Genomic DNA, 26,767 nt, shown 5'->3' with positions numbered 1-26,767 from the left:
GGCAGCACCTGGCTCCTCCAACATACCACTCCCCTATTACACAGACCACTAAACAATTCACTCTGCTTCAAAAATGAGAGCAAAATGCCAAGGTCACAGACGGGCTAATCCCCTAAGGAGACTTAGTAACAAAAGGGTTTGGGGGCAGCTCCAGCACCCACTTAACTTTGCAGGGGCTGAATTCCATGAGAAGCCTTCAAGGTTTCTGCCTCCCATTCTCCCCTGGCTCAGACAAACCCTGTGAGAGCAGTGCTTATGGGTGGTTGTAAGTACAATGCTTGGCACAGAGCCATTTTGCTCCCTCCACTTCCAGCACAGACACAGACTGTAGTTTGTCCGTGTAGGAGGAGAACAAGTGCCAGTCACGGAGAAACTATTTGCTGGAATCAGAGGGTAGAGTGACTTATTACCTGCATTAACTTGACAGGGTTGAGTTACGGGTGGACAGCAAGAGTGCTTGTGTAAATAGAAATAACGTAGCTAATAAACACAAATCAATAAGCATGAGTGTTCAGCAGCACCTAACACCCTCTGGTCCCCTCTAAGGTGGGATCTAACATCCATCACAGCAGGCGAGGGCAGGATGGATGGGTTTGCTCTCAGCACAGGCAGTTCTGTACTCCTGAGCTGCCCAAGGCTGCAGTGACAAAGTGCCTACAGCAAAGCATCTCAGAGCTTTCTAGTCCAAGCAGAAAACTCCCAAAAGCCAGAACTGGCAAAAGTCAAGGGGTTGTTTAAAACTGTCCCATCATGACATCATCTTGGAGGATGCATGTCCAGAGAAGCTAATTTGGACTCTGGTTTTACCTGCTTTCTGCCTTTCCCCCCCAAGTCTTACAGCACATATTCTGGCTTGTGGGAGTCCTTGCAGGGTAGCACTTTTGCCCCTAGCTCCTCAAGAAGACAGAAGGTGCACCTACACTTGCTGAGTACAGGAGGACCAGTGGGAAAGTTCAGGCACTGCATTCCTGATCATCGGCACTGAGTAAGTATTAGGTCAATGTTTCAGATCATTGTGGTGGTCTCTCCTGCCACTGAGACATGACACGAGTCAAAGCCTCTGCCCCAGGGTCAGAGCAGCAGTCCTCTTCCAAGCTCCTCTAAACCACCATCTCAGCTCTCCTTCTGCCAGCACACGTTCAAAGCTGAGTTAGCAATAGAAATCCAACCTAGTGCTTTGCCATAGTGGCCAAGAGTCACCAGTTTAGGTATGACACATATGCAAGTTGTCTCTTCTGTCACCTCATCCTTCACCTTCCAGCACGTCTTAACTATACCTCAAATCCCTTTCAAGACCATGTCCTTCCAAAGCTCAAAGCTTGCGGTTGCTGATCTGCCAAACCATTTCTTAAACTGTGCCTTAAATTCCAGTAAGTGAATCCAGGTTCGTGGTTGACCTTGGGAAGTGCCATGAAAAAACAAAAGGAGGATTACACCTGGGTTGCTTGTGGCAACACAGATAGCAGGAGTAAGAATGACACAGGTTTGTGCTGTCTGCTTGATTTGTTTATTTTGAGAAAGGGCAGTGACCCCATCAGTGGCTACCTACAGAAGCAATGATGCTAAGTGTGGCTTAAAAATATAGATAAATTGAAGGACATTGAGCTGTCCCCCCCTTCTCCCCAATTCCTGCTAGCCTTCCCCACTCCACACCTAGACGCATGTGGGAGAAGATGGTCTGTAGCAACTCTGGCCACTGTTTTTGCTCTCCGTACTGCCATTTCCAAAGAACTAGGATGCTGGGAATGCTTCCCATTGCTTTCCTCCCCAGGGAAAGGGTGGCATGGGCAGGCCATGCTCTAACTCACTATTAAGTAGAAGTTCAGTTCTCTCTGGTTTTAATATTTTAAATGAATTATTCAAAGGGTCTGCAGGCACAATCACCTTTTCAGAAGGAGCAGGTAATCAGGAAAACATTAATATTTGAGGAAGAATAGCTCCAGGCTAACGATCTAGGGGCAGGAGTATTCTCTCCCTATCCTTTCCTAAGCAGCTTTGTGCTTCTCTACGTCTCACAGTTCTGACACATTATGGGGTAAAGTATGATTAATTCTCCATAAATATGCTTGGGCTGTAAGTTTGCCTCAAAAGGCACATTGATTTGACATCACTGGGGACAGAAGGCTTGAAGGTTTGAGTTAGGCTTGCTGCAGCCTGCTCACCCTCAAGCAGCGGGGCCACCTGCCCCTTTCCCCTGTCATTCTGCAGGCTACAAGCCTTTTTCCTCAGGTAGCCCCTTTCAGGAGGCAGGGCTGGCAGGCAAGTCTAATGGAGTACAAAACTATGTCCATAAGACTTGCTCTGGGAGTACGTTCCTGCAGATCTCTGTGCTGCTCAGTCAGCTTTAGAAATCAGGAAAACAAGTTATGAAGAGACCCGCTGAACGCTCTCCACAGGCAAGTGCCCTGCTGCTGTGGCACACGGGCTGGGGAGCACACAGGTTGAAATCATATCTCCGCGCAGCCAGGGCTGAGGCATGCCCAGCTTCTACTGGGTCCACCCGGGGAAGGTAACAAGGCCAGGCATGCAGCTGCCCAGACCTCAGCACAGCAAGCCACCCTAGCAGGTAACAGGGCAAGGTTATAATGGCCCGTGACAAAGCCGGGACCACCACGTCCCCATGGTTATCAGTGTCCAAGTTCACCAGATGAACACAAATGTGGTGGTGCTCACCTACTGCAAGAACCCATCTGATGGCAACACGCGAGCTGCATGTTGGTCCCCGTCCCCCCATGTTCTGGGAGGAGAGCAAAGCTGTGCCTGTCCTCCTACAGGGTTTTGTGCCTGACTAAGGTGCTGATGGGCAGTGTCTGACTCTGCATGGTTGGTTGCTGCTTGCCTGCCTCTCATCATGCTCAGCAACTGCCCCTCTCCTTGCACCTGGGAGCAAGGGTTAGATGCCGTATTCATCCACTACTCAGGCTGAAAGGGGAAATCCAGCCCTGTAGCACGAGCCAACATTCATTTGTTTTATGTGCCCTGTATCTGCTCTTCAGATAGTAATAGCATGATGTACAGCCTCCACTGAGGACTACGTGAAACCTGTGGGCTGTATAAATCCTACGCAGCTCTCCAAATGTTCAATGGCATGTTGGCCCTTGCTGGCCCTCCACCAAGCGGCAAGTTTCAAATAATGCCAGTTGAGGGACAGTGGTCTTTTGGAGTTACCTGAGCCAAGTTCTCCTTGAGTTCTTCCTCTGAATCCAGTCACTGTAGGAGAAATAACTTACCTAGAGGAGGAGAAGGAGTGATGGGGAGAAGAAAAAGAGTCAGGGAGGTTATGAGGTATTACAGTAATGGAGGATACAGAAATGATAGGTGCTGGAGGGGTAATTCTTCCCTGCTGCTACCACCAGATGATGCTCCAGAGCAAGCTATCAGAAGCACTGAAGGCTATGTCTGTAGGAGCCCAGTAAAACCATTTTCGAGATACAATGACTTATTAAGATCCATTTTATGACTCTTACAGGTATTTCTTAGACATCCTCTCTGCAGAACGGAAGTGCCTTTCATGAATTACTCAGCCGAGCTCTTCCCTAGGCGTCCCTGTATGAGGATTACTGCACAGCACCAGCTGCAAACTTGCCACGACACATCCCCAACCACCAAAGCAGTCGGGGCGCAGCACGCACATGCACGCACCAGAAGGATGCCTGCACCACTCAGTGCACCACTGCCCTTGGAGAAATAACATGGGGGAACCAGGCAACCACTAGTCACCAGAATTAACTCCTACAAACAGCCCACAAAGAAAGATGCCCCAAATTGAAAAGGAGTGGGGAGAGGTCACATTTTGCATAAAACAGACACTCAGAGGAACAAGACACCTTCAAAAGGTGAATCTGCAATTAACAAACCTACTGGCTAAAAAGACATCTTGGCTATAAAGAAGATACTGACTTTTAAGAAACATTAAAGATGCTCCACTCCTACTAGCATCTTAGTATCTCACCAGCAGTATTACCTACTTCTCCTACCATATCTCCCATGTGAGCGCTTCACAAGTACTGACTAAACTTGTTCTCAAATTGTCCAGTTGATTAATGTAATTCAATTAAACCCAGAACAATTCATGTCAATCTGTTCTTAACATGAAGATTGCTGCTTCTGTTGCAGATATGAGGAAGGGCTTGTGTGCCTGAAAGCCACTCTGTTTTTTGACAGCATCAATGAATCTAGTGAAAAAAAACAACAGCCATCCAACACCAAATGACACTGCCTCTACCTGCAAACACCTCATTTGTGGGCTTAGGCTATGCTTTGCTCAGTGGCAATGGCACCTTGCATGTCTCCTGGCTCCTCTCTAGTTTCCCCGCCAAGTCCTGCCTCTGCCATCCCCTTTTGCTGCACTGTCACCACTGTTCGTGGCACTGCTTGCTGTATGCTTTATATTATAGCAAAACCAGTATAATAGCTATCTGGTGAGGGAAGGTTCTCCTTTCCTTTATGCTAGTATCAGCCCCTGCCTGTCTGTCCTTCCAGCTTGCTCAGGGGGCTAGACCGAGGAAGCCGATGTTTTGGTTTTGGAGAGTTGATTTTTGGGTGACTGAGCTTGCAGGGTCAGATTGTGCAAGGCAAGCACCAAGGGAGAGGGACAAATGCTACCCCTTTGCACTGTCATTTACCGTTAAGGGTGGCTTAGCTGTAGTATCAACCTGCATCCCAAGAGAGACGTGGGAGTGGTTAACCTGCCTAGAAGCACCCCAGAAATCCGTGCTCCCATCCTGTGTCTCCTGATGGCAAAGCCCACTGTCTGCCTGGTCTGCTGTCTCTTGCTTTGCCATTTATAAGGGGTGTCTTTCATGTAGACACTCCCCTTGCATCTAGCTTTCAAAATTTTGTTTATTTCTGTCTTCTTAAAGTGCACCCCTGAGGTTTCAGACAGTGCTGGTGTTCCCTATAAAATTGTCACTCATGCACTCAACACACCAGTCTCTCGCTGGTTTATCCCACACCTCTGTTACTGTGTTTGCAGATGGAAGGGTAGAAGAGGAAAACGCTGCCGCAGAATGTGCCATGCCTGTCCTCTCCTCTGCTGACCTTCGTTGGTTCCTTGTGGTTCCTTTCACAAAGGCAAAAGCCAGCCACGCAGGGCTGGGACCAAAGCCTGCTGGGGTTTTACTGAGGTGGTCGCAAGGGCAAATGTCCCCTTTGGGATTTAGTTAAGGACAGTAAATGATTTTCTGTCTGTGACCTACATGAGGGCTGAGGCCAGGTTCCCAGTAGTAAAAGGGTAATGCAATCACACAGATTTTGCTTAGGTTTACATGTGCGGGTTAAGCTTATCCAACAAGAGACAAACATTTTCAGTGATGGTCCTTTTTGTTTTTCTCCTCATATAGGCTGTCTAGTAATTTATTCTTTATCCATAAATTAGCAAGGACATTGAAAAAGACCCTTTAATACCATAAATCAACAACAAAACAGGGACAGGAAGCAAGGGCTATTGCCTTCCCCGTACGTGTCCTTATGACATAAGCAATCATACCCTGGGAAAGCTCAGACTTTACCATTATCCGAAGCACTCCGTGATTTTACATATTACTTCGCTCACAACTGGCAGTGAACAGAGATAACAGCATTTTTCAAAAGAGAGGCTAAGGCGGACAGTCATTCATCGAACGCATCTCCTCTTTAGCATTACCCTAGATGCACAAGGATACGATTCTGCTGTTACCCTTGCTGCAGCCTGAAAATCATTCACACAAGTACCTGCTGGAAAAAACATGGAAGGCATTATTATATTTTTTTAAGCATGCAAAGACCTGGGAGGGCTTCTTCAAGGGACTATAAGGAGTAACAGATACTTAGCACTCATGGAAGCAGACCGTCCCTCCTAAAAGGGATACTAAGAAGAGGTAGTTACTATGTACGCATTTCACAGTCTTGGAATCAGCTTGCATTTCTTACACTTAAAAGGCAGCAGGAAACCTCCGCGATTACACTGTCGTTCCTGTTTTCAAAGAAAAACGAAGGCAACAGCTTCTGGGTTGTGGTGAATGTCTTTTATAAGTTACGGGCAAAACTAACAGGAAAATAAGTAGAAACCATGAAGTTCACTGGTACAGAACAAACCCTGATTCAATCCCACTTTGATGGCCTGGTTAGGACCTTGGTGCAAACAATCCTTCTGCCAGCTGTGTGCAGGACATAAAATGTCAGCCTACACGCGTGCAACAGCACATCTACAACTATTTTCCTGATCTTTTTTAACCTATTTTTCAATTTTTCAACTTAAAATGCCCTCTGCCATTCTTCTCTCTCAGATACATGAGTGAGCTGCTCAGGAATAAGAGCAGTGTTTTGTGTAGAGGAGAAATATCAAAATATGGATTACAAAGAGCAAAATGCTTTATTTACAGGTAATTAATTTTACAAATGGACAGGGAATGTCTGGAGTAGAGACAGAACTTTGCTTTCGAGTTTTCCTCATCCATACTTTTTTTTTTTTAATAAGCACATGCTATTTCATGTTTTCAGTCATGGAATTACCATCCTTGCAATAAGTTATACTCTGTTCATTGTGAATTGCCAAGTTGTTTTTTGTGAGTGAGCTACTCCTGTGTGCCCCATCTACCACTTGTGTCAAAACCAACTGTGTTTTTTGCAGCTCAGTCATTTGTAGACAGACAGTAAGATGCCTTACTTCTGCTAAATTACCTGAAAACAACATTTGCTGATGCTGGGAAAAGGTGTTTAGCAAGGGGAGATTTCTGCTCAGTCCTGTGTTCTGCTTCCTTTTAAAATTTTTTGGAGGAAACTGAACTTTTATGCACACAATCACTGCGAGCCAAAAATAACAACTCTTAAATTAGCACTGAGTAGGTGGAGGGGTACAACTAGCACGCCAGCTTGCCGTAACAGTCTGGATTTATAAAAGAAGAGGTAGGACTTGACATGCAGAATAACTAGAACTGTCAGATGACTAATGGATTTCACTCCTTATATTCTGAGGCCCTGGAAAAGTAGCTGATGAAGTGGGATTACTTAAAAAGTGTGCCTATATTAGCAGGCATAAACCCCAGTTGCGCAGTCAGGTCTGCTGAGACGCAGCTGCCTGCCCACATGCGCCTGACCACGGGAGCAGCGTCTGGTGTGCGCAGGGCCGCAGCAGGGGAGGGGGCAGCAGCGTTGAGGTGGGGGGGACAGTTCTCCTGTGCTGTTGTCTTGATGTGCACCTGAGCCTGCGCCGTGGCAGAGAAAAGCAGTCCCTGCAGGGGTTTCAGCCTCCTTTTTCCCTGCTTGGTGCTGACATGAGCACCTGTAAAGCGGAGTGGTGAAGGGGATGCCGGAGCTGGTCTGGGGCAGGGGCAGCCCCCATCCTCCCTCAGACACCTGGAGCTTTCCACGGGAACAGAAATATTCCCCCATTGGGGCTGATGGTAGATGTCACCTACAGGAAAACATCCTCGACCGTTTCGGTTTCCCGCTGTTCTGGGGCAGCCGCTGAAAACCACACCAGTGTTTAAGCGGGACCATGCCAGTGCTATGCACAGTGGTGGCAGGAGACGACAGCACCCCTTCTGGTGTTGGACTCTCATACACTGCCGGATGTCTCTTGCTACCATTTTGCTTTACAAGCTACTAGAAAATGTCCTGGCCTTTTTTCACCTTTAGCTCTTCCTTACCATCCTTCTCCATGTGCCACAAAGGACCTGTGGGAAGGAGCAGATACTGGGTGTGAGAGGATCCTGGGAGCCTATACAGTGCTCGGCTATACAGTGCTCTGCTATACAGTGCTGTGCTATACAGTGCTCTGTGGGAGCCACAGGCTGTGAAACGGAGGAGACAGAGTGCAACAGGACCTTATGGATGATTGCCTGATTCATTGCCTTGTGTTTGTCTCAAAGCATGCTGACAGCTGCAGGGTTTCTCCTTTGGAGAGGTATGAAAGCCCCTGTACCAGAGGGAGGCTGGCAGACTGGAGCATGTCCAGTGGAAGGACACAGAGCTAAGGGCTGGAGGAGCACAGGCTGCGTAGAAGCCATGAAGCCTCAAGCCTTGAAAATATGCAGACCTTGATGAGGCAAGTCCACACACAACCTCCCTGACTGAAATTAGCCTTGCTTTGAGCAGGTGATTGGTTTAGAGGCTCCCAGAGGCCCCATCGACTTCACTGTCTGTGATTTACAGTCCCACTGATGCCACTGGTGCTCCATGTAATTAAGGAAGATTTTCTGCACCATATTGCCTTCTTTGCCTCCCCTTAAAATACCTCAACTCTCCTCTCTGCCTTTCTTCCTTCCCCCTGACTCATTTCAATGAGGCTGTCTCTGAATCGCTTTGCTTGCCCTGTGGGGTGGTAGCAGCTTGGTAGTCTCATCTGTAAGGCATGGACAACGCAGCATGCTCAGCTTAATCCAGTCCTTCTGGCTTTTCTTTGCAAAATCACATGAAGTGGGAGCATTTGGCTCCTTGTCCTGATTTTGCTCTGTGAGGACAGCTCATCATCAAAGCAGTCTGCTGCTGGATGGTATTAGCCAAACCTAGGTAGTGACACAGCCTTCCTCAACCACTGCTTGGGCAAAGCAGCCACACTGCGCAGAGGATCCTCTGCCGTCTTTGGTAGCTTCAACTTGGTTGAGAGTTGGAATGATGTTCTCCTTTTTTTTTACCATGCCTTTTCCCTTTCCGTTCACTAGAAGTTTTCCAAAATGGCAAATCAGATCGGAGTTACAAATCTCATTAGCCGTACAACTAATAGCCAGGTTGAGAGACCTTAAAGACTAACAAGTTGTTGTTATAAAGGAACGTGTGTATCAAGCGTGCCCCAAGCTTGGCTGGGGAGCCAAGCACAGCCTACTAGCCAACGGAGCTGCCTGCAACATGGAAGAAGTTGATTCTGGGCTGTGGGATATACAGAAATAAAGCAATGCTGTGCCAGGCACACCCGCCTGGTGGGGCAGCAAGTCACCAGACCTAGCTGGCACGTGATGACAAAGCAGCATTGCCTGGCTGGTGACTTGCACCCGCTAGTGGCCAGATTGCACTTGTGGCCAAAGGTGCTGGTGGTGCAAATGAGGCACGCATCAGACATAAAAAGCCCAAGGTGGAGGAAGTGCATATAATTGCGGGAGAGGAGGGAGGCTAGGGTACATAGGATTTGGTCACAGAATCACAGAATGGCTGATGTTGGAAGGCACCTCTGGAAAGCATCTGGTCCAACCCCCTGCTCAAGCAGGGCCACCTAGAGCTGGTCGCCCAGATGGCTTTTGAGTATCTCCAAGGTGGGACATTCCACAACCTCCCTGGGTAACCTGTGCCAGTGCTCGGTCGCCCTCACAGAGAAAAAGTGTTTCCTGGTGTTCAGAGGAACCCCCTGTGTTTCAGTCTGTGCCCATTGCCTCTGGTCCTGTCACTGGGCACCACTGAAAGGAGCCTGGCTCTGACCTCTTTGCACCCTCCCTTCAGGTATTTATACATGTTGATGGGCTTCTCCCTGAGCCATCTCTTCCCCAGGCTGAAGAGTCCCATCTCTCTCAGCCTTTCCTCATAGGAGAGATGCTCCAGTCCCTTCATCATCTTCAAGACCCTTCACTGGACCCTCTCCCATATGTCCATGTCTCCCTTGTACTGGGGAGCCTGGAACTGGACCCAGCGCTCCAGATGTGGCCTCACCAGCTCTGAATAGAGGGGAAGGATCGCCTCCCTTGACCTGCTGGCAATGCTTTGCAGCCCAGGATACCATTTGCTGCTTTTGCTGCAAGGGCAGAAGGTCCTGTCCTGCCAAGCCGCTTTCCAGCTGCATGGGCCCCAGCATATATTGGTGCATGGGGTTGTTTTTCAGCAGGTGCAGGAGTTTGCACTTCCCCTTGCTGAACTTTGTGAAGTTCCTGTCAGCCCATTTCTCCAGCCTGTCTAGGTCCCTCTTGATGGCAGCATGACTCTGTTTTATGTCACTCTTCCCAGTTTTGTGTCATCTGCAAACTGGCTGAGTTTGCCCCATCATCCGGGTCGCTAATGAAGATGTTGAACAGGACCGGACCCAGTATTGACCCTTGGGGTACGCTGTTAGTTACTGCCTCCAACGAGGCTTTGTACCACTGATCACACCCCCTGGGCCTGGCTGTTCAGCCAGTTTTCATTCCACCTCACTGCTCATCCAGGCTTCATCATCTTGTCTGTGAGGATCTTATGGGAAACAGTGTCAAAAGCCACACTGAAGTCACGGCAGACAATACCCACTGCTCTCCTTTCACCTGCTGAGCCAGGCATTTCATTACGATAATACTCGATGATCTTAAGTGTCTTTTCCAACATAAATTATTCTGTGATTCTATGATTGTGGAAGATTGTCAGGTTGGTCAAGCATGACTTCCCTTTGTGGTCCTAGTGAGACTGAAGGGCTGAGGTGGCTGAGGGCCGTGGCTGGCCTGGTCTGCAGGAGGTGTAGCAGCCCTGCACCGGGCCAGGTAGCTCTTGGCTACACGGAGGTTGTGATGTGCAGGGCATAGTCTGGTAAGTTAGGTTTGTTTATAAAATGCTGGACACCTTGAAGACCTGGTTTTAACTTATGCCACCAATTGTGAGCTATAAACCAAACCGCACACCTGGGGTAGCTGTCACTTTCCTGGGTTTGTACGATTATTTTGAATAGCCACTTAACTACGTGAACTTTCCTAATCCAGGGCTGTTACACGCTATCAAATTTTAATAAGATCTCCTGGCTGAATCAGTGGGGAATTTTACCTAAAAATCAATGTCAGGAAAGGACCTGCATTTAATCTTGCTGATGAAACGCTTTCACTAAAGTGCCTGGTGCGGTAATGCCATTTAAAACCTGCCATTAAGTGATCAATGGCTTGATGAAGAAAACTGATGTTTTATATTTGGATTTGATTTGCAAGCAACATAGTGATTAGTGAGTAGATAGTTGCGGTTTTGTACTTGTTTTTTAAAGGCAGGACAAATACACAGTATTGGAAAAGAAATATTCTTTATTCGATACGCATCCAATTGTTAAGATTAACAGTGACGACTGACTTGGACTTCCCCATCTTGACTTTCATAGTTGTCAGGGAGGTGTTTCCCCCTTTTTGTGTTGAAAAATCAGCTTGTGTAGTTTGGCGGGTTTTGTAAAATACCCCCAGTTGAGACACAGCTCATGTTTATTTATTAATGCATTTTAAAATGTACTTATCCAGATTTGAGCTGAGTCATTACTTAAAAAAAAAACCCATCGAACACTTTGGCAGCCGGGGCAACGCTTGTGACAAGGTGCTTTCTGGCATCCCTGCGTCCTGCTGAACGGAGTCTGTGTGCGTGATGCACAGCTAAAACACTGGCTTCAATTCCCTCAAAGTCTTTAGCTGCAGGAGTAGCACAGGAGCAGGCGGGCAGGGGGCAAAAGCCGTTGCACCTCGCTTGTGTTTCTGGGCCTTGCAGATAGCCGTCGGTGCTCAGGGGTCTCTGGTAAATGGCAGCGAAGGAAGGGGAACATGGCGTGGGATGGCGCCCACTGTGAGGAACGCGAGCGCAGGCAAGGCCCAGGGGGAAGATCCAGTGCCCCTGGTGCCTGCCGGGCGACAGCTCCTTGTAAACGCCTGGTGGCGACCGTGAAGGAGGGGAAAATGGGGAAAGCTCCGCGCTGCTCCAGGGAGCTTCCAGGGGGTCGGAAGCCGCGTCACCGGTGATCAGGCACCTTCCTCTCACGGCTCCCGACCCCCTCGCAGCCGCCGAGACACGGCGCAGAGGTGCCGGGAGCCGTGAGAGGTCGGTCCCCGGCCGCCTCAGAAGTCGGTTTGACTTCGAAGCCAGGCTCTCTCCGCCCCGCAGCCAATCCCGCTCGCCGCCGCCGCGCGCGCGCCAACTTCGCCCGTCGCCCCCCCACCTTTCCCCCCACGGATTGGCCGGGCTCCGCCGCGCGGCGGGCGGCCCGCACTCCCCATTGGCCGCTTTTGTTGCGGACCCCGCGGTGCGGGGGCATGTGTGGATGTGCGTGCGCGCGTGGGGGGGTGGAGGGGGCGCGGTCCGCCCCCCGGGGAGCGGCCCCTCCCCTCCCGCCCGGGAGCCGCGTGGGCCATTGTCACACAACATTCCAACTCCGAACACCCCGCTGTTTCGCCGCCGCCGCCGCCTATTGGTTCGCCGGACTCGAACTGACACGGCGGGCGGCCAATGGGCGCCGGTTTCCAAGGCGGCCGCCGGCGCCGCCCCTCGCAGCGCCGGCAGTAACAATATGGCAGCGGCGCCTATTGGTGGCGGCGCGCTCTGAGCGGCGACGGCGGCGGCGGCCGCGGGCGCCCGGCAGCGGCAGCGGCAGCGGCAGCGGCGGGGAGCAGCTCCCTGGGCGGGTGGCGGCAGCAGCGACAGCGACCGCGACCCCCGGTGCCGAGCCCAGCCGCGGCGGGTGAGTGGGCGGCCGATCGCGTCCCTGTCCCTGTCCCCGTCCCCGTCCCCCGTGCACGGCATCCCCGTTCGCACCGGTGCACCTTGTCGGAGCGCCCCACGCCGGGGGCGTTGCGCGGCGCCGCGGCCCGGCTGGCAGCCCCTCGGCCGCCCGCAGCAGGGGCCCGGGCAGGGTGTGTGTGCGCGTCTGTGGGGGGGGGGGGGGGGGGCGCGGGTGGGTGGGCGCCCGGCCCACCGGGGCCCGCTTTATTGTTCGCGGCGTGGGCCGCCGCCAGCCGCCGCCGCTCCCCCCCCCAACCGCCGGTGAGGCGGCGCGGGGCCGGCCCCACCGGGACATGCCCGGCTCTTCGGCGGGGGTCCGGGGCCGCCGCTGGCGCGTCCCCGGAGCCGGCCCTGCGGCAGCCGGCCTCCGCTGCGCCTAAAATGTCACCGCCGCCCCCCGAGGGGGCTCCTCGGGGTCCGTGCCGGGGGCTGTCCCCGTGTGTGTCTCCCGGTCCCGTCCCGGAGAGCCCCAGCAGCCGGTGCTGGCCCCCCGCGGGGCTGAGGCGGCCAGCGGCTCCCTTCCCCGCCGGGCGATGCTGCTGCTTCTGCGGGGGGAGCCGTGCCGGCCGCGGTGGGGGGGGTGGCAGCCGGGGTGTCACTTGGGGAACACAGCACTTAGCGAGCCCCTGGCAGGCGAGGGTGGTGTGTTGTGGCCTGGGGGTCACCGACGGCGGGGCGCAGCCTGCCCCCGCCGCCCTTGCTGGAGCTGGGGACAGCTGAGGGATGCTCCCTAGTCCCAAGCTTTGACGGGAAGCGCTGGCACAAACGCGGTCTTAAATATTGGGTTGCAGGAACGGGTGCGTAATTCCCAGCGCGCGGCTCTGTACCGCCGTGTCGGACTGGGAAGCGCTGGGAGAAATAGACTTTCTGTTCCTCATCAGTCTTTCGTTCCTACCTCCCCGCTCAGCGGCAGCCAGCGCACTGTGGGCTGGTGAAAGCTGGCTACAGCTGGGAAATAGGTAGTACTCGTGACTTGTTAAGCATTTGGCTGTGTATGAAATTCTGATTAAAAAATGTATTGGAATAAATCAGGGGAGGCTGAGATCTATGGAGTGATTACTTGGGTGCCTAATCTGTGATTAGAGCATCTTTTCCCCTTCCTGTATTATTAAAGCGCTTCTGTCAATTTCAATGACACTTCAGTGCTGTGATATAAATTATTGAACAAGGGCAAATGAGACCTCCTTCACCTTAGCCTTAAGGACCCGATCCCGCAGAGAGCAACTTCCTTCCGCCCTCCAGGTTTGGCAGCAGCTGGAGCCCCTCTGCCGAGTCCTTGCTCCTGTCCCTGAGTGATCCCTGGCTGCCCTTCCCCTGGCAAATGCTGCCTTGCTCAGCCGGGGTGTTGCTTATCAGATTGCACGTAACGGTTGTCCTTGCTGCTTCCCGATGAGCCCACATGGATGGGACAGTCCCATGGGATTCTGAAGGTGCGAGTGACCTTGGAAAGCGCTGTGGTTTTTCTCTCTCAGCTTTTGCTTTAATTGCCTTTTGATGTGGGGACTGATGTATGCACAGGTCCTGGGAGGTGTCTTAAAATCTTACAATCACCCCTGTGGTAGTTAGTTATTGTGTATGTTTGGTAGTGGCAATGATCATGCTATGCTAGCACCTCCATACTACTCGAGGTAAAACATGATTTAGGGAGTGGGAATGGGACTGTTTTTTCCCTTCCAGGCCCTGGAATGGTGGAGGTGGAAGAGGAATGTGACACATCCGTGGGGAGCGGGTTCACCTCTGCTTTGGTTACAGGCAGATTAGTTCTGCTCCCACTTAGGCTGCAGGAACACTTGCTGCCCCAGAATTATGTTTCCCGTGGAGGAAAAAGCCGTTTCCTTATTGAACAGCAGAGCAACTCAAAAATGAAGTTTTTGTAAAGGGATTCTCCCAACAGGGGTTTAATCTATAGCCTTTTTGTTAGTGTTATTCTTGCATTAATGATGCAGTTATGCTTTCCAGTTTGTTAAAGGCAATATTCTGGAGTCCTTAAACAAATAGATTGCTCGTCATCTTTAATGATAACTGACTTTGGGATCTGGCCCTCTGTAATCTTACGCAATGGTGACTGTAATTTGCCTTAAGGGAAACAAGATACACTGCTATTTTAAATGTTTTTTTTTTTCTTCTCTGGTTGCTCCTGGCCAAAGTAGAATTCAGTGAATCCTCCCTGTTGTCTGTCTAGTAATTCATGTGGTCATGCTTGGAAGAGGAAAGACACGTTTTTCTTATATCAGAGGTGATTATGCCATGTAGTCATTCAGTGACCAGGAACATCAGAAAAACCTTGTGAGGTATCATTTGAAAAGACTGCTGCATGTAATGGGGGAAAAAACCACGTTTGTCTGGTACTAGAGTTCTCTATTTCTCAGATGAAGTTCTCATGCTGTAGTGAGGAGCATGGTATAAATAGCAATGCTAGGTTTTAGCCGCTGAATTCAAAGTTATGGTTTCCACAGCAACCAGCACTCAGGCTGTCGTTTACGTACGTAATATTTCCCCCTTTTTCAAAAAAGAAAAAAAAAATCTAGTGTTGCGCTCTGTCCGGTCATCCTCTGCGAACACCCCGCACTCGCTCCTCCTATTCTGCTTTTGAGCATCCCCCTCTGCTTTCCTTCTCCCAATGGCTGTCGTCTTGCTCTGTTCCCAGCTCCAGCCTTCCTGCTGCCTTCTTCTGGGCCAGCAGCTGAGGGCTTTCTGCACCAGATCCCAGCCTGCCCACCATGTTCATTTGTCTTCAAAGTCCTTGTGTTGGTACCAGCGTTTGCTTCCAGCTGTGGTGCGATGGGTACCACGCAAAGACAGGAAGAAGCACCCTGGCTTTGTATCCCTGGCATATCCCTCCAATACCCACCTGTGTTTCCCATCTCACCCTTATCTGAAGGGTCGTTGCCTCGACGATAGGTCCACGTGCTCTCCTGGCTCCGACTCAGTCATCTCTCTTGAGGCTTAAAGGAAATGCAGTCAGAGAACTGTGCCCTGTGTGGAGGGCTGTGGGATGTGCCCTCCCTATATGAAGATCCGGGTGCAATGCTTGTTTTAAAAAATGTTTGTCGCACAAATGTGCAGTGTTGCTAAAGTGTTTTAATTTATAGCCAGGGGGTTGATGTATCTACATGGTTGTGTCCAAGTTACAGTTTCCAGAGCAACTGGAGCTTTGTATCTTGGAAGACTGTTAACTAAAGCACGAAACATCACATCAAATTTTCCTTTCTTAAATTCTAGTAATTTTAGCTACTGTTAAAAATGCAGCTGTGCTTATCTGAGAACATGTTTAAAAACCATAAATGAACAAGCAGATCTTCAGATATGTGCCTCTATGATGAGAACAAGAATGGGAAATTTCAGCCCGCAAAGTAATTATCCTTAGACTTGCAGCATCAGGTGACTTTTTTTTTTTTATTTTGTCTAAACTAAAGAAGGAAATTGAAGTGCCATCTCATATGTATCTCTAACCAGAGCTAATGACAAAAGTGCGGTCTGGCAAAACTGAGTAAAAAGGCTGATGTCTGCTGAAAGCAAACATCAAATGAAGGATTCCCGTGGCTGGAGAATCGATACTAGGAAGGAAGGGGACTCAGGGTCCCCTGTACCTGGGAGCAGCTGGGCAGGCTGTGGTGCCAGAGGCTGGTCTGGTATTGGTATTTTTTTTTTTCTTGCCTTCTCTTTCCCCTTTCATTTGGCTGCTGCTCCTTGTGAAACTGGGTCCCTCTTGCAGTGTTTCACAGACGCTTTTCCTCAGAGCGGTAATGCCAAGGACCTTTGGCAGCCAAACAGGTCATTTTCCCATTATAATTAAATTTGAGCCAATGTTACTTTCAAAAAAGTTGATGTATCTGCATTGTAGGTTTTCTCCTTGCTCTGTGAAGAATTTTGTCAATAATAGGCATGTCATTCCCTTATAAATTGCCCTACTGGATACTCAGATTGGTTTGAGCAATGATGCCATAAAATGGTTTGTAGGTTACCTGGGGAATCTCAGCCAGGAGGCTTTAAGTGTTGGCTTGTGTAAAAAGGAACTACAAAGAGAATGTCTCAGGGGTCTTCTGTTCTATTTTTGTTAGTATCCTTCCAGCTCAATGTTTTTCTTTTTATATGTATTTTTTATATATGTATATAAAAAAAAGTTCCATTGATGTTGCCGTCTATAATAGCATTGTCAGCAGCCTATGGTTTTTGCTTAATAAAATGGAGGAATGATTCTCCTAAGAGATGGTTTTTAAATGAAACTTAAACCTTGTGATCTTTGGTGTGCTGCCCAGATTATAGAAACAAAATGATTGAAACAGCAGCTGGCAGTGGCTCGAAGAGAGTTAAAATACCTTGAACTTCTCCCTGGGTCTCTTTGAGCAAAGGTAAGGATTTTGTTTTCTCTGTAGTCAGCCTAACCTTTGCGATAGGGCACAGGCCAAGAAAGGATTTTAGCTTGTTCACGTAGGCGCAGGCTGTTGCTCAGTAGCTGTAACCCACCTCCATGGCAGGTGATGCCGCAAGCTGGGGGGTGAGGCAGAGAAAGCTGGTAACAATCTGGGAGAAGAGCCAGATCCTTTGCTGGAATAAGAACTGCCTGTTTATTTTCCTGCATGCTCCGAAAGTGCCAGTGTGTGCTGTGCTATCAACTTAATTGGCTAAGTCTTTCTAAGTGAAGGTACCGATGCTGGGGTTGAACATTATGTAAATGTGTCTGTCTTGGCAGCAGGGCACCTAGTTATACTTTTCTCCAGTGCACAGTATAAATACACCTCTTTCTTGACTTCCTCCATTAATTTCAGTGGATAAAGCCAAGTCTTCTGAAGGACCAGGCATTTGAGAGTTGGAACAAGATACCTAATCCATTAACATTAAAGGAGACTTATTTTAAGAATTCCTTCCCTTGAAAGAGCAGGCAGTAAGGGTGGTGGGAAGGTCTTGTATTCTTAACCAGGTGTCCTGGTGCGTCACTACAGCCCTTCAGTCCTCCTGGGGACCTGCAGCTGTAGTGCCTGACCGGCTGCTTCTGTGGTAACCATTGCTGGGGGAGCAATCTAACAAGGCTGCAGTGGGCTGGAGTGTCGCTCCCACCCTGTATATCCTCCACCTGGGAGGTCTTCCTTATGGCTTGGGTAGACCCTTGGCTTTGAAAAGGGAGGTAGAGGAGGAGAAGGTTAAGATCAAAGAAGAAAGCAAGAGGTTGTCGTCTATGCCTGAGTGATGAGGAGAGACAGTCTGGTCCGTAGCACTGGATGTCATGCTTACTTATGGGAGAATAGTTCATGAAGTAGTCTGTTTTTCCCCAGACACTGCTTTTGTTTTTGAAAAAAAAAAAAAGTAAAAAGTTCTGCTCCTTCAAATTAGGGAAGGTACCAACTTTTGACTGAGGCTTTGTGCTTGTTGAAAACACTAATTTTGCCTTATGGGTAGGAAACATTTCTTGTGGAAGCAGCAAATCTCTGTATTTTGAGTTTTGCAGCCCAGGCTGCAGTAACATAAATACTTGGAGCACCTTTGGCCAGAGTTATCTTGTGCATGAGAGACTTCTCTACTGCTTTGCATTATTCAGCATATCTTTATGTCTAATTGTTTTTCCCCTTCATATGCTCTGTTCCTAAGATTAGTACAGCTTTTCTCCTCATGGATAAATAATTTAAACACCTGAACTGATTAAATGCATGCATCTGAGCTCAGAACAATCACGACTTTTTTTTTTGTTTGTTTATTTCAAAGGCTGACTTTTCTGAAGAAGTTTCAAAGCAACTGAAAATAGCTTCATCACAGAAACATCAAGCATAACTTGAAAATTATCGCTATCATGTAATGGATTCTGGTAGCGTACTTTTGCCTTCCCATTAGCGACGTCTCATTGAACAATCAAGGGTTTATTGACAACTCGTTTACTTTGCCTAATTGTATGACTTACTGGAGGGCACGGCAGTCCTTCCCTTCACAGAATAATGGCAAAGAAGTCATCGATGCAGAGTGGGTCTGTGTCGTGCAGTCGCTTGATAGCTCTGTTGGAGGGTATTCTGTGAAGACAAAGTTGACTGCAGAAGGTTTGAAGCAACCTCCAAAGTTGGATTCGACCATGCATTACCTGCAACATGTCCCTTTCCTGGCGTGGCATGGGAAGATGCCAGGGTCCTTTGGCCCAAGTGTGATGCCACCCTGCAGCAGTGGTGGCAGGGCTCATGGGAGCTGGGTGGCTGCTCCAGAAGGTCTGGGCTCAGTGCTGTGGTGCCAGGAGCAGCTGCTCAGGGGTGGCAGCAGTTGGTGCTGGTGTGAAGAGAGCTGTCAGAGAGGTTTAGGAGCCAGGAGCTGTCAAGTTCCCCCTCTGCCATCACTGTTCCTGCTGCTGTGGGCTCATCTGAGGGCTCATGCAAAACCCCGGTGCTGGTAGGGGCAGATGTGTTCCTTGCAGGGGAGGATGGAGGGGATGTAGCAGTGCTTCCATATCTGGAAAAAGTATTTTCTGTTAATTTTCTTTCCAAAATATCTTTCAAAGAGGAATAGCTCTCTTGCTCTCCCCATGTAAAAGCCATACATGCTCCACAGCTGCCTCTGGAGAACTGCAAACCAACTACCTAAGGAAAGAAGTCTTTTTCCCTAATGCGAGACCCATCTCATCCTGCATTGTTATCAGTCAGTGCTGTGCCATTTCATCTTAGACTGGCTGACAATTGCACTCTCAGATGACTGGAGGTTCCTCTCCTTTTGTTGTAAAAAATATTCTTAGGAGCTACCTTTATAGAGCAACTGCATATCTCTAGGCTAAAGTTAAACCACAGCTGGAAAACATCTCTCATCTCTCACTCAAAACATCTTATATCTAGAGATATAAAACCTCATGCCAGAAGGCTGCAGCCTGTTACTGTGCCCACGATTTCCTGCTATACCAGCACTACTCTACAAGAACATGGATACTCTGATTGCCTATGTGTATGTTGTCTGTCTTTATTTGCAGAGGAAAGTGGGAAGAAAATTTGTGATTTTATGGAAGTTTTGCTTTGCATTTTGACCCCCTTGCCCCTGGGTTTTTTTGTTTGTTTGGTTTTTTTGTGTGTGTGCAGCAACCTGGCCGACCCTTTGCTTTTATCATCACACTAGCCCTCTGGCTCTTCACCTTCTCTGATAAGCATTGCTCAGCCAGGCACCAGGCTTTCAGCAAGCCAGGGCAATTCCTGCTTGGATCCAGTTACTTTTCTGTTGGACCCATCCATTATTGTAGCAGCAGTGTTTTTTTTGTTTTGTTTTGTTTCAAATTATCTCTCTCCCTAGTCCATCACGGTTAGTTTCCTTTGCTGCTTCTAAAGCAAATCCTGTGCCTGCCTTTATCTCTTGGCATGGTTTGGGGAGAGACATGGCTTTTCATGTTAACCCCAGGCAGGCTTCTCGACTGCTTCCCATCTGACTTCACCTCTTGCCATCCTGATCTCAAAGCCTGTCCTCCTCTCTCCTGTTTGCCACCTCCTCCCACTCCAGCACTGCTTTGATCTCCTGGGCTGTGGAAACCCCCTGAGCTTTGAAAGCTTACTGTCCTGCTGTCAGTCATTCCTTCGCTGTGAACAGGCTGGGTTCTCTGTGCTGTGGCCCACCACTTGGTCCCACCGCTCTCCTCTCTGCCAGCACTTTCCCCGTTAGTCACCAGTGAAGCCTTGCTCAAAAGGCATTTCCCTCTGTGTTCTAGCCAGTGCTCCAGCAGGGCTCTGTTTGGTGGCATCAGCTCCTCAGCTCAGTTTGCTTACTGAAAGCAAGTCTTAAAACTTTGAGTACCGCTTCCTAACCACCCGATGAGTTCCTGCAGAGTTTCGGTGCTGTTTGAAACTTTTATGAAAGCCTTAATTCATGCCATGTCTGCATTTCTGTCCACACCTGCATAACTTGCAGGAGGCCTCCATTTGTAGCTTGTTCCTTCATCATGGACCTTCCCTAGAGTTTGGGTAGGTGCCGGTGTGATGTGATTGCAGAGGCACTTTTAAAACTGTTTTCCACTGACTGTGTGACGGGTGATCTGCAGAACCACAGTAAAAAAATGCAGAGAGGGCTGACTTCAGTTAATTTTTCCACTTACTATCATGTTCTTTTATCATCATGCTTTTAAGAGATGACACTGAGTTTTGATCCAGAGGGTCTGATATCTCCTGTGCTGGGAGATGGAGAGCTGTTATGGTGATGAAGCAACATGACAGCTAGCAATACTTAAGTTGTTCCAACTTGGGAGCAAAAAAAGCTTAAGCATCGTTCCTAAAGAGGCTTGGCTTCCCTGTGGTGTTAGCCAAGACCACGTTGTCCGAAAAGCGGATTCATCGTCTGGTGTACAATGAGTCAATAATCACACACTCAGGAGAGACGTTGCTAATTTATTTCAGGGTTGCACGAGCCTAAGTGCTCATTAGTTTTCCACAAATCAAGGGGAGGGAGGAAGGTGCAAAACAGTGCAGAAACTAGATGATGTGAGAAACCTTTTGAGTTGAGGCTGTTGCATCTCCATCTTGTTACTAGTGCTGCTTGACTCCTAGGTTGCTCAGATACCACTGAAGCAAAAGAGCCCCAAAAGGACTTCTGCCACTGTTAACTGCCTCTGGTGCCTGAGCTGCCTCCTTCCAGATGAACCGATGCTTTTTCAGGCTTGGCACTGTCTTATGTTGTTGTGCATCCCCTACGTCTGTGGGAGCTTGGACAGGTGAGGCACGAGCTAGCTGTGGTGATTTTGGAGGCAGGAGGAAACCCTAGGAGCAGTTGAGGCTAGGCAGATGTGCTTGTTGTCTAGCCCCTGGGAAAGCTTCCCCAGAGCTTGACTCATACTGACACCCGCTTGTGCCCGGGGTGAGGTGTGCAGGATGCTTTAGGGACGCACTGATTGATTGGGGCCATGCAGTTCCAAGTTACTTAGCACTTTGGAGAGCCATTTTGGCAGGATTGTCTCCGTAACACTAAGCAAGAAGAGAAACTGTTAGCATGAAGTGACCTTTTTTTTTAAAGCTATGTGTCTTGTTTTGCTTGTAGACATTAATGGATCTGTGTAAAAAAAATGTTCAAGACCTGTTAATGGGGAATGGTGCTGAAGTATAGTGTGGTTATATGGAGTGCAGGAAGAGAAAACCTCTTTTGAAGACTCAGCATGTGATGGTGAGAAAACCTTTTGCACTCCGGCAGCAGAGGAAGACGAATGTAGCTTCCATTTACTCTGTGCTATCTGTATGGCACATGTTAAAAATGTATGTGTTGTGTTTAAGAAAAATTGAATGTAAATACTGCTACGTCTGCTTGTTGCTAGTAAAATACATTTCCTCACTAGGTCGTCATGGTCTCCTGGGAAAGTTGCACCAGTTGTATTAATTTAATGGCAGATCTGCTAATGAAGTCCTGGGTTCGGGATTTCACCCCATGACACTAAAACTTTGTTTATTCTGTTGCTATAGGCTGTGGGGTTATAAAAACGTGATTGCTTTGTGCTGTCAGTTTGCAAAAGGGTAGTTGTGAGGAAGGAAACTTGAGCTGACAGAATTACCTGCCAAAATAATTAAGTACATAGCTAAATGAATATAAAAAGACCAGACAAGTAAATTGCTTTTGTACAAATAGCCTTTTTTATCCACCCTCCCCCTTTTTTTTTTTGAGGCTTTCTGAAGCGTGAAGATACCTCTGTGAAAATAAGGTGAGCAATTAGTATTAATTGATTTGGTTTTTAATATCAGTTGGGATGAACTTGCTGAGGATTAGCGTGGAAATATATGCAATTTCAGGAGAAATTGATTGCATTTCATCTCTTCCATGGGTAGCTTTCCCTTAAACTGCTAATGAAAGTTCAATAACTAATGAACAGGATGTTTCATTAAATGTGTGTTCAGCTCAGAATAGTTAACAAGTGTCTTTCTGGGAACCCTTTTCCTTGCTAGCCCCACCCCTCCCTTTGCTGGGTATACAGTCTTAGAATATTTTTTTTTTAAAAGATGTAAGTGGAGATGATAAGACTCTTGTGTCCATTCCTATATTCCTCTTTGGAGAGTATTTTGCATGGAAAGGCTGGGATTTTTTTTAGTATGTTTTGCCTTTGGTAGCAATTACTGCTGCTTGCAGTTGTGGCTTCCAGTTCGGAACAAAGCTATTTTGTGTGCCTAGCCAGTAATAATTGTTGACAGTTGATAATGTTGGAGACCTCTCATTGTGGCTGGGATCTGAATTATACTAGCTGCTACTGAACCCAAATTATAGGTTTTTAATTTTAGCTTCAGGGTTCCCATGCTAGAATAATCTTTCCTCTTGTAATAAACCAAAAAGAAGTTGGTGTTTAGAGGTCTTTCCTAATCCTACCAAGGAAGACACAGAGCTGAAGTGTGTCAAAGGCTGATAAATTTTTATTCTTATTCTTTTCTGCTCTCAAGACTTTCCTGGTAACACCTAGTTATCACATCCCGTGGGGTGGTTAAACTCATTCACTGCATGTTTAAATCTGCAACATATATGTTAGCTGGAATATATTGAGGAAGAGGGGAATTACTGGGGGACTCTGCGTATCCTGTTACTGATGCAGCTCATGGACCACAAGCCACTTAAAACCCATCCCGAGCAGCTGGAAATGGAGGGTGGGTGCTGTGGTGGCGGGGGTGGCTCGATGATGAGACCCCCGGTGTGGAGGAGCCCCTGGTGCCTGCACCAGTGACAGTGAGTTGCTGCTGTGGACAAGGCCTCTGCTGTGAATCTTTCTTGCTTGTAGCTTTGAATGAGGTAACTGGTGTCACTTGGGCATTTTTCAATTTATTTTCTTGGTTAAATTTTCATGAGTAGGATGGTATGAAAATGAAGGTGTCATTAACAAATGTACGTGAATGCTGTTTGCTTAGGAGTGATTAGGAGATTAAGTAATGGATTAATTGTAATTATTCTGCTGGAACCCTCCTAATGTATGTAGACACAAGGCACGTGTCCTCTCTGAAAGGGTTGTGTCTGGAGCTTGCTCACGTGGGAGTGTGAGGTTGTGTGTGTTGTGTTACTTTAGAGAATTATTTGTTGGCAATTCATGTTTTCATCCTTGCTTCCCAAATTAAAACTGTTTAGCTTTCAACTTTGAATTGGTCTGAAATTTTTTACTTTTCTTCTGCATGTGGAAATTGTTTGTTGGCAAAATATGATTTCAGGGAAATGTTCCTTTTGCATCACAGGAATGCATTTGTGGGAATGGTAAAGCAGTTTTCCTTTGGTCACGTGTGAGTGTCTGGAGGTACCTGCTGGGGCGTGGGTTAAAGGGGGGCTCAAACTGGATGAATGAGGAGGTTCTTCGTGCAGCCTCTCCCCATGAGGTCTTGTGAATGCACTCTCACATCATATGTGATTTTTTTTTTTATTTTTTTTTTTCATTAAGTACATCTGTGGAAGGCTACTAAATAGCGCCAGACCCTTCTGTGCTAGGGATGAGTACAAGACCAGGGCAGGTGCTACTGACACTTCTCTGAAGTGCTCTCCCAGCTTCTAGCATTGTGCAATTTAGGGATTTTGCAGGCCAGCAGCAGCCCCTTTTGTATTTAACAGCTTTTTCCAGGGGGAGGCGAGCAATGTGTTATTTTGCCCTTCCTATGAGTGGCAGTGGCTGTGAGACCTTTGGGTGGTGTGAGTCTCAAAGGTGGCCCTGACTGGCGTGGCCATGGAGCTTGCCTAGACGGGCCATTGGTCAGGTGCCACCTGGCAGCTGCTATCCATTTCCAGTGCAACCACAACCTAAGAAGGGGGGAAAAAAATTATGGTTTAGACATGAGCAAAGGTTTACTTCTACTACCTTAGGCTCTTATGTTTCAACTAGTTACATGAGTGGTGGTGCCTGGGTTAAACGTCTGCGTAGCAGCTTGTGGTGGCATTGACACGAAATCTCTTGTGCTGGAACATCCATGTACGCCTTGTTGTGGATGCTCCCGTGTAAGGGATTTTATGTCCTTTTGAGTGTATTTCAGGGGTCAGAGCCTGAGTCCTCCAATTCAGGGGTACCCAAATGCTGATTCTCCTCTCTCTTGTTTTCTGATGGTCTGCACCAGTTTTTGTGATGACTGTATGCATTTCTTTCTGGATAATGCGAACTTGAAATCTGTCAGTGTTGTCATCGTATATGTCATCTGTTATGGGTGTATGTTGTGTGTGAGGTTTTGCGTTGGGTTAAGGAACGGCTTGGATGATATTGCCCAGCAGTCATTGGTTTAATTGATGACCAAATCCATGGTGTGGGTGCTGGGGTGTGTCGTGTCCCCTTCCCCTCCCCGGGCCTCAGGTCAAGGATGAATTAATGTCGATGTTAAAAGCTCAGGCATAGCTGCAGTGGGCTGTTCACGGCTTTCTGAAGACAGTCACTGAAGCATGTGACTATGGAGGTACTTAGTGGTTCACTAATTACATTACGCACTTCAGCTTGCTTGGGCCATCTGTGGTTAATGCGCTGCTGGCTCTGTAGCACGGCGTTAAGGTCTGACGCCTGCAAGCATTGCTCGCTCAGTTCTCCCAGGGCAATGCTGGGAAGAAGAGCTGGGCTTCAGGTGTCTGCTTGGCCCCTACAAATAGACAGCCTTTAACAGCGAGGTGTGGGACAAGTCTCCAACCATAGGGTATTCCAAACTTGTAGGAAGAAGCTGGGTATGAAAAAGATTTGCAAAATTTTTGCCAAGTGTTAAGACTTCAGGCAAAGACTGGTGGCTTACTGAGGAAACGAATATCTTTTCTGTATTTGTTTGTCTGCTGGGAGATAGTCACTCTGTCTCAAGTGTGCCTGGCCCCTGCCAGCTGTGGAAAAGTGGAGGGACTGAAGGGCAGGGAACAAAATCCATCAAAGAAACATGGGAAAGCTGCTACGGGATCCCTCTGGTAAAAATGGCCCTTAGCAAGCGCAATTAGCGGCAGCTGGGGGTCTATGTGTGTGGTAGTTGAGTTTCTTGGAAGTTGTGGATGTATAATATATAAGTAAGGTGTCCCAAATGACAAAAACATCCCTTGCTGTACCTTGGTTTCAGTCTATGTTAAATTAGAAAACACATTCTGCTTTCAACAAAGCAGACCTTGTTAAAACAAAAGCTGTGTGTATGGGCGCCCTTGAATTAAACCAAGAAGAAAAATGTACCTGTTTGATGTTTGGATGCTGTTGTGAAGCCAGGTGCTTGACTTAACTGAGGGATCCCACATGTCATCCCCTTCCTTCACCTTTTTTCCTCATTACAGCGTGGGATCTGTCCTGGTATCCTCCACCTATGGCCCGATCTGGGGGGTGAAAGAGGCTAGGGGCATCTGGAGAATGTGACAAATCTGGGGAGGGGCGGAAAAAGTGCTTGTAGGTTTGGGCAACAGAGTAGGTGTCCTTATTTTTTTTTCTTCTTTTTTTTGAACAAAGAGTGCCAAAAGACACTCCCTCCTCCTTTCTCTTCCTGGAAAAGAAGAAAAAACACCCTTCAGAAGGCACCCCCCAGGGTATGATAGATAAGCTGTCTGCATTTTTGTGGCGGGGAGGGGTCTCCTTCCCATAGCCCCTATGCCATGTAGGCCCTTATCTGTTCCCCATCTGAGCCCTAGTGGGCTCTGGTTTTACTGACATTTTTAAAGAGAACTAGACTCTTAGTCAAGTCCCATGAAGCCTCCTTGGGTGGATGGCTGTGACTTGCTGCTGCCGGTAGGTTTGCAAAATGCTGGAGGGCTTCTCCTGTCTTCTCTGGTTTTGCACAGGTCTGTGTAGGGCAGGTGTGTCAGGACAAGCACAGACCTCTGCTGGAAGGAAAAGCAAATCCTCTGCAAGTGCTCTTCCTCCTGCTGGACACCTAAACCAGCAGCTAGGTGTGCTTGCACACTTGCTTGCTTGCAGTCTTTCTTACTTGTTGCTGAGCTTCTATGGATGTTTCTGGTCCCTCTAGTTTGTTTTCCTGATCTGGCCTTCTGTTTCAGTGGAACTCAGGCATGGAATAGGGGTTTGCCAGAGTAATGTCTACTCTCTCTTTGCCTAGGATTGTTCTATTCAAATGGAGTAGTCTTACAAGTTTTATGACTTTTTCTTTTTTTTTTTTGTCTCAGCACTTTGCCTGTTGCCTCCCTCTGTCCTGCAGTGGGAGCGGGAGAGGCAGCACCAAAGACGACTGAACCTTGCGCTCAAAAACAAGCTTTGGGCATGATGCGACTGTAGAAGCAAATCTATAATTCTTCTGCAGAGTACCCAAATCGTCTTGAAATATGGGAGGAGAGGAAGAGAAATTATGCTCCAGGTTGCTCCTTGTGGTGAAAGTGTGGGAGGACACCCTTGGGCCTGGGTCTTGCCTGGCTGGTTTGCTCTGTCCTGGGTAGGGGAAAGGATATCGATGGAGCTCTGTACCAGAAACAGAAAAGACTGGTTTTCGAGAACGATTTGAGCTGTGGCCTGTGGGCATGCTGTAAGGGTCAGCAGCAGCAG

At 48.3% G+C, this 26,767-nt stretch overlaps 1 protein-coding gene across 3 annotated transcripts in view; it reads left to right on the top strand.

Annotated features, from left to right (window-relative positions):
* Window positions 1-12,204: 12,204 nt before the first annotated feature.
* TIAM1 (TIAM Rac1 associated GEF 1) overlaps window positions 12,205-26,767 on the top strand; it is a 193,767-nt gene continuing 179,204 nt past the window's right edge. For 2 of the 3 annotated variants that reach the window (XM_064470522.1, XM_064470513.1), the window contains exon 1: window positions 12,260-12,349. The gene's annotated coding sequence lies outside the window, so the exon portion shown is untranslated. Of the gene's footprint in view, window positions 12,350-26,767 lie in introns of all 3 variants that reach the window. The other variant, XM_064470549.1, reaches the window with a different exon arrangement.

This window comes from Phalacrocorax carbo, chromosome 1 (genome assembly GCF_963921805.1).
Source record: "Phalacrocorax carbo chromosome 1, bPhaCar2.1, whole genome shotgun sequence".
Classification (NCBI taxonomy): domain Eukaryota; kingdom Metazoa; phylum Chordata; class Aves; order Suliformes; family Phalacrocoracidae; genus Phalacrocorax; species Phalacrocorax carbo.
Note: the sequence above shows the minus strand (reverse complement) of the source record. Positions and strands in the feature narration are given on the sequence as shown.